The sequence below is a fragment of the Sorex fumeus genome, unplaced genomic scaffold, assembly GCF_029834395.1.
Source record: "Sorex fumeus unplaced genomic scaffold, SorFum_2.1 ptg000010l, whole genome shotgun sequence".
NCBI classification, from domain to species: domain Eukaryota; kingdom Metazoa; phylum Chordata; class Mammalia; order Eulipotyphla; family Soricidae; genus Sorex; species Sorex fumeus.
The window spans coordinates 27,766,817-27,775,157 of record NW_026606067.1 but is presented as its reverse complement, the minus strand read 5'-3'; the positions used below and the strand labels follow the sequence as shown (position 1 = coordinate 27,775,157).

At 40.3% G+C, this 8,341-nt stretch overlaps 1 pseudogene; it reads left to right on the top strand.

Annotated features, from left to right (window-relative positions):
- The first annotated feature begins 3,481 nt into the window (after positions 1-3,481).
- Positions 3,482-4,094, top strand: LOC130019992 (uncharacterized; annotated as a pseudogene).
- Positions 4,095-8,341: the final 4,247 nt, after the last annotated feature.

The window sequence follows — 8,341 nt, the reverse complement described above, 5'->3', positions numbered from 1 at the left end:
CTCCATTGTGAGACTTGTTATTACTGTGTTTGGCATGTTGAATAAATCACGGGTAGCTTTCCAGGCTTTGCCATGCGGGTGAGATACTCTCGGTAGCTTGCCGGGCTCTCTGAGAGGGCCGGAGGAATTGAACCTGGGTCCCACGGGTCAGCCACTTGCAAGGCAAACGCACTACCAAGTCTGATCTCGGAATTCTTTAATATAAAATATAAATATATATTTATAAATATAAATATATATAAATTATATAAATATATTCATAAATATAAATATATATAACTTATATAAGCATAACCATAAAATTTAGTAATCCTTTAATATAAAATTAAAATATAATTTTAATATAAAATTCTTTTATACTTATTTATAAAGTCCTCATTGCACTCCATTCCTCAGCCCTGTCTTAGTCTCCTCCTCTTTGAGGTAATTATTTCTGAACATGGCTTCTATCACAAATGAGAGTAGAGTCAGACCATTTTAGCTTCTACTTTTGGGCAACAGGACAATCCACTGTTTTCAGAAAAAGGAAAGCAGAGAGGTAGAGTTAAGGGAAGAAGAAATTCAGGTATACAGATCCATGCGTCTTTTTCCACTCTTTTTTTTTTTTCGTTTTTTCTTTTTTTTTTTTGTTTTTGGATTTGTACTATAATCTATATCCAAATCTCTGTTCCCTGGGCATCCTTGTGATGGGTGGGAAGAAAATAGCAATGTGTGAGCTGGATAAGAGCTACTGATGTATAGAAGAATTGTACTATTTTTGGCTCATGGACTGAAACATGTATTGGTGGGCACTTGGATGTTTTCTGGTGTTCTTAACCGTTGATACTTCAACTTATACAGGATCGACCCTACATCTACACTGAAAGGAAAAGTGGTGGAGAATATTTTTCTGACTCCTTGCTGCACTTCTCTTTTTACTGTTCATCTTCATGGTCACCGTCACCATGACACTGTGGTTTAAACAACATACTCCTTGCAGGCATCCCTGTCACATGCTAGTGTAGCCCAATGGCATCTGCTCATTCTAGGAACATGAAGAGCCTTAAACTGATCAATTAGGGTCTTGCCAAAGAAGTCTGACCATCTCGTAGTTGGGCGGCCATGTTATATTTTGATGTCCTGTGGAATCCAGTTGGTAATGGCTCTAGTCCAGCGATCGTCTCCAAATTTCATTACATGTCCAGGCATCTGATAGTCTATGCCTTGGAAAACGAAACAGCGTCCCTGATTCTTTACCATAGACAGAGGTCAGATTCCAGATTCTTTCTCTCACTTGAGTGAAACTTGATACTGCAAGCATAGCTCTTTTCATTCCTCTTTGGGAGCTCCAAATAGCATTCTCATCCTGTTTTTGTAGGGTCCAGGTCTCTGAGGCATATGTTAATGCAGGAAGAACAGTGGAATCTAAGAGATGTGCCAGAAGCTGGAGGTTCTTTGTGCTTTTAGCTATTTCTTTGACACTCTTGAAGGCATCCCAAGCAACTCTCTTCTTCCTGTGCAACTCAGGTGCCAGGTCATTTGTCATGTTGACTTCTCAACCTAGGTATATATAACAGTCTCATTTGAAGATGTTCATTCTGTTGCAAGCAAATAGAAAGTCAGTAACGAGACTGTTTCTCATAAACATTGTGTTTGTGAGATTCAGCTGTAGTCCGAGCTTTCAACACTCACGGTCATTGTCAGTCAGCATTTGTGCCACTTGGCTAATGATTCATGTTACCAGAAAGATGTCATCAGCAAAGCATAAGCGATGTAGTTGCCAACCGTCTTTCTTCACTCCCATTCCTTCTGATTCTAGTTGTCACCTGAAGTTCTCGAGGGTGGCACTGAAGAGTTTCGGTGAAATAATATCACCCTGCTGAACCCCTCTCTTGACATCGATGATCACTTCCTTGTAGAATTGTGAGATCCTGGTAGTAAATTCATAATAAAGCTCATGGAGGATCTTGATGTATTGAGTTTGAATGCCCTGTTTGGTTAACGCTTCAATGACCACTTCCGTCTCAACAGAATCAAAATCAATGATTTTAAATCAATGAACATTGGATAGAGCAGCATCTTGAACTCCCAAGAAAACTCAGTGAGCTTGGTTATCCTCTGGATATGTCTATTGTGCTGAATCCTTTGAGGAACCCCCCTTGCTTACAAGGTTGTCCTTCACCTAGTGTTCTGCAAATCCTATTCAGGATGACTTGAATGAACAGCTTTTAGATGACAGACATTAGGCAGATTGGGCGATAGTTGCCAATGTCATGGTTGTCTCCCTTCTTGTACATTTGTACAGTCCTGCTGATTTTCCATTGGAATGGAACCTTGCATTCAGACTGGTAGCCTGTAACAGGCCAGTACTAGGCTCTTGAGTAGTGTTGACCAGGACAGATCAACCAGGACAGACCAGGAGAAGACAGGACAGCAGAGCCAGTACTCGGCTCTTGAGTAGTGTTGACCAGTACAGATGAGTACTGACGGCAGGTTTTCAGGTGTTCAGGTCTGACCTTATCTGGGCTGGGTGCTGATTGCTTCTTTACTGACGAAATAGCATGTTGGATTTCAGAAGGGAGAACGTTAGAAACAACACATCCATCCTGAGGAATTTGGTATGTGGGCAGGTAGACGTGGCTATTGAAGAGATCCAAGTAGAAGTCATGGATAGTCTTCTCTATTGAGCTTCTGGAATATGTGATAGATCCATCAGGACGTGGGAGGGCAGTCATCTTGGTCTTGCAGTTGTTGAAGGACAGGCGGGTGTTGCAAATGCTTTTCCTCCACTACCTCCACTACCCAGCTGCCACCATGCTCCAGGATGCTTTCCAGATGTTCTGGTCAAGACTCACTCATGAGTGAAGCCCCACAGACCAGGTAAGCGGAACTCTATGACCTTGGACTCCAGGCTCAAAGGACCTGGGAACAGAGATCCTCTGCCTCTTCCCACCAATCTCCAGTAACCAAGGGATTAAAACCAGAAGCCCCACCCTACCCTGCCCTGTCTACTTCCACCAACCTCCATTGAGCCAGGGATTACACACAGAAGACCAACCCTACCGGTACCAGATAAATACCTCATCAGCAGACCTCCTTTACTTCCACTACCTCCACTACCCAGCCACTGCCATGCTCCAAGACACTTTCTAGATTGTGCAACACATCATAAAACCCTCAATACAAGATTATCGCACCATATTTGATAGGTTTCAAATATGGTTTGAACCATGGGAACACCTGCATGGGTGATTAGAAGCCGTCCTAAAATCCTCTATCCCTCTTAGAGAGTCTGGCAAGCTACCAAGAATATTCTGCCTGCATGGAAGAGCCTGGAAAGTTATCCATGGCATATTCGATATGCCAAAACCAGTAAAAACAATGGGTCTCATTCCTCTGACTCTGAAAGAGCCACTGATACAGCAGTGTTAAGAAGGATGAGGAAGGAGAGGTTGATAAAATCTCAAGGCTGAACTAGGCTGCCAAAATGAAGAAGACAAAAATGATTGTCTGTACTTTCAGTGCACGTATGTTGGCATTGGATTCATCCATTGAGGATCTGATGGTAGAAGCGCGAAAGATCAAGTATGACATCATTGGTCTGACTGAGACAAGAAGGCACCAATCTCATCATGCCATTTTCGACACTGGAGAAGAACTGTTCCTCGGAAAATGTGACAAAAGATGCGTCGGTGGTGTCGGTGTCCTGCTCAACACGAACGTGGCCATAAGCATTGATTAATTTGATTTCCTAACACCCCAAAATGGATAATTACACTTAAATAGATGTGGCTCACTGTCGACAGTTTCTATCTTCATTGTCTATGCAATTACGATAAAGAAGAAATTGAGAAGTTTTACAAGGAGCTGCAGAAGTTCTATAAAGAAGACCACACTTTCTACAAGATCATTGTCAGTGATTTTAATGCCAAGATAAGACCAAGAAGATCAGCTGAAGAACTACACATCGGGACCCGTGGCCTAGAATGGAACGAACAGGGTGAGAGACTGTCTGAGTTCGTCATGTCGACTAAGACCATCCATGGTAACTCACAGTTCCAGAAGGCAGAATCTAAATGTTGGATATGGGAGTCTCCTAGTGGACGGTTCCATGACAAAATTAACCACATATTCAATCAACGGTTTTGCCTTACTGATGTCGCTATTGTCCCAAAATTTCAAACGGGATCAGACCACCATGTCCTTCTTGCAAAATTCTAGTTCACAGAGCGGGGAGAAAGGGCTGCGAGGGTTAAGAAGAGAACTCCCAGAACGACTACTAACTGGGAGCTCTTTGGCACTATTGCGGCAACATGGGAAGATGCCATTGTTGACAACATTCAAGAGAAACATAATTGACTGATTCAGCACCTCCATGATTCTGCAAAGAACGCCGAGAGAGAGATAACCACAAAAAGATGTCTGTCTTTGAAAACTCTCGAGCTTATTCACCAATGTAGCTTGGCACAAGCCTCAGGCAACCACAAGTAAATATCTGAGCTGGCCAACCATTGCAGAGAAGTGATAAATGAAGACCTTAAAGAGAGAAGAACAGCAGTGTTGGCAGATACAGCAGATATAATGATACTTTAGCTTATTCTAGTAATTCTTTAATATAAAAGGCTTTTATTGGTGTGAATTTTTGGTTACGATATGATTTCATTGAAGGGGCCAACAATCTATCATAATAATTATTATGAATATGCTCTTAATTTTACCAAATACTTATCTATTTCCAATATTTTAATTGCAAGTGCTGTGATCTTATCTACCAATTGGTGAGGTACTCTGTCTTATTTCATCTTCCAAGGAGTAGCAATTGTGCCTGAAACACAGAAATATTTGCATTTCATAATGCCTTATTGAGCTGGAGCAATAGCACTGCGGCTAGGGCGTTTGCCTTGCATGCAGCCGACTCAGATTTGATTCTTCTGCTCCTCTCGCAGAGCCCATCAAGCTACCGAGAGTATCCTGCCCGCATGGCAAAGCCTGGCAAGCTATCCATGACGTAATCAATATGTCAAAAAAAAACAGGAACAAATCTCACAATTTGCTGTGAGACGTTACTGGTGCCTTTTCGAGCAAATTGATGAACAACAGGAGGACAGTGCTACAGTGCTACAATACCTTATCAGAAACTCTCAAATATTCATTATTTGATACAATTAAAGTTTATTTTTATCCATTCAACTGATTCTATATATGAGCTCAGGCACAGATAAATGTGGTACCTGGCAATTCACAGTGAATTTAACCCATGAACAAAACCCATGACTTCATTTCTGAATTAAAGAATAAATATCTAGGGATCAGAGTGGTAGTACCTTTGCCTAACATGTGGCCTGAATGGTTTGATACCTGGCACCCTATATGTTCCCCTAAGCCCTCTAGAAACGATCTCTGAGCACAGAGCCAAGAAGATGCCCTGAGCTCAGAATGGTGTGCTCAACATTCCCCCCCCCCAAAAAAAACAATAGAAATCCTGGCCAAAAAGATTTATGAGGGTTAAAATGGTTAGCTTGCATGTGGGTTTTCAGCTTAGATTCCTGGAAGTACTCATAAAACTCCAAGCATCACCTGAACTGATCTTTGACCACAGGGCCATGAGTAAGCCATACATACTACCACCGCCAATAATAAAAGAATAGGTATCTTACATATTACAGGTGTCCTGAAAATATGCAAAGAATAGATACCTTGGATATTTGAAGTCAGACTATAAGAAGTATTTTTCACTTTTACATTTAACTGACCCTAACTAGCCAAGGACACTTATTGCTTTCCAACAAGTTGAAAGAAATGTCTTGCTATTTCAAAATAGTAAAGAATAGATATTCTGACTACTAGACTACTATAATATTCACTGGTACTAACTATTATAAAAATAGGGAACCACTTGGAAAATAATATTTTGAAACTGAGAACTTATTTTCTTAACAGAAAAACACCAAACAACTGTCAGCATCCTGATTGTCAACCTGGAATTTATGGAAATGGAAGGCATAAGATTATTCTTTGCTATCACATTTTTTCTTAAAAATTGGAGAGGGATGGAGACACAGCACAGGGGTAAAGTACTTGTCTTGCACACTGCTAAGCAGAATACAACCCAGAACCCCATAGGTTCACTTAAATAACACCAGGAGTCTCCCTTGAGTGTACAGCCAGGAGAAAGTCCTGCGTACCACTAGGTGTGGCCCAAGCCAACTCCCCAATCTTATTGATCTTTATTTATACACATTATAGACATTTCTTTATCTTTAGAGTTAAAAATGCTCACTAAATTTTTATAAATGTCTATCTCTGTGCATGTTGCAAGTTGTTATTTATTTATTTTTCTACATGTGAGATATAGGGGCCAGAGAGATAATTTAAAGGGCTGAAGTTTTTTCTTTCCCTGATTGATCCATTGTTCTAAAATTCCTCAGCACATATTCCTCCAGCACCTCCAGGTGATGTCCTCACTGGCCACTGACCAATGAGTAGGTCCCCAAACATTCCACTATAGCTTTAAAAATTTACAAAAACAGATAATAATTATGATAACCAAAATCATTTTTTAAATAATATAAAACATCCATTCGTGTCTAGAAAAGTTTTGCTGTTCAACAAGTACTGCTGCCAATACTATGAAAAGAAATTGTTCAGATTTATATTTAAGAGAAGAAAACAGAATGGATAATCAAGAGAATAATGATTCTCATAGTCTAGCTCTTTCTTTTAGGACAGGGCTAATTTCCCTGTTTCAGTCAATTAAGTAGCACCAATCTCTCTCCTCTCTCTCTCTCTTTCTCCCTCTGCAATCTACATATCTATCTATGTGCAATATACATATTGCACACATATATATAATTGCTGAATTTTTGTGTGTCTATTGCATATATTTGGAGTGGGGAGGGTTGAGTTTCCCTCCTCACCCTGAGCAGAGCCCCGGCAGCTGAAGACCTCCGGAACCAGGCACAGCCATGCTTAAGACCACTCTCCACACGCTCGGATGAGCCTCACACATGAAGTAACTGGCAGAGGAACCCAGATGTGTGGTACCCTGGGCCGAGATCTCCAAGCCTGCTTGGATTGGGACTGGGTCTCCTCCACCCAGATCCCCCATCTTCCAGTAGCTTGGCAGTCACACCCATAAACTGCCCCCAGTTCCACTGTGTAATCCCATCAACGGCCAAGATCCAGACACTATAAAACCGAGCTCTCAAAAGCGACCTCTAGTCCTCACTCTCAAAAAACCCTGCAGGCTACCGAGAGTATCCTGCCCGCACAGCAGAGTCTGGTAGGCTCCCCGTAGCATATTCGATATGCCAAAATCCAGTAACAATGATGGGTCTCATTCCCCTGACCCTGTAAGAGTCTCCAATGTGGCACTTGCTAAAACCTCAGGGCTATGACAACAAAAGACATTACTGGTGCCTGCTCGAGGAAATCGATGAACAACGGGATGACAGTGATACCATGATTACATATATTTAAAAGTGAAATTTATCTATACAAATTCAATTTAGTACAGCGCTGAGGACTAAATTTTGAAAAGTATATTTCTTTCTTATTTGCTAGGATAATTGAAGTCGTTCTCTACTTTGCAACTCCAAGTAATTTTGTCCACTCCTCTGTATTCACTCTGTATATCTAAATCAAATATCCTTGGGGCATCATTTCCCTCTTTCATCCTTTTGTGACATATCCCCAACTAATGAGATTGTAATGCAAAAGGAAAATGATCATTGATGCAGTTATGCTAAGATAGATTTTTATTATATATTCTGTCTTAGAAAAGACAAAAAGCAGGTTCTCAATTTGAAATTAGAAGACAAACATTTGACAAGATGCCCAATTTAGCTGTGGAATGAATTATTGGCATAGATAAAACTCTTTTTTTCTGAACCTTTCCCAGCTGTGCTCAGGATTTTTTTCTGGCTTTGCACTCAGGGATCTTTTCTGGTCGGCTTGAGTTAATGGGGACTAAACCCAGGTCACCCGTGTGCAAGCAAAGTGTTCTACCTAATACACTATTGCAAGATTTTTGTTACATTTCCATGAGTTGAATGCAGTAATAATTTATGTCAATTTAACTCATGCCATTCTCTGTGCATATTAACACAGAATTCAATATGCACATGCTGTATTATGATTTTATCTAGATTAAACTTAGGAGAACTAATTACATATATAATATGTATATGTGATTATTAAAATGTTGAACAAAATAAAGCGTGGTAATGTATATATGATTTAAATTATTTATTTGTGTATACATTTAATTATTACAATGGATGAAACATTAACTCACATATGATGCCTAGCAATTGAGTTGAAAATTAAACAGTATTTCTTCTGTGAATCCATCTATGAGTTA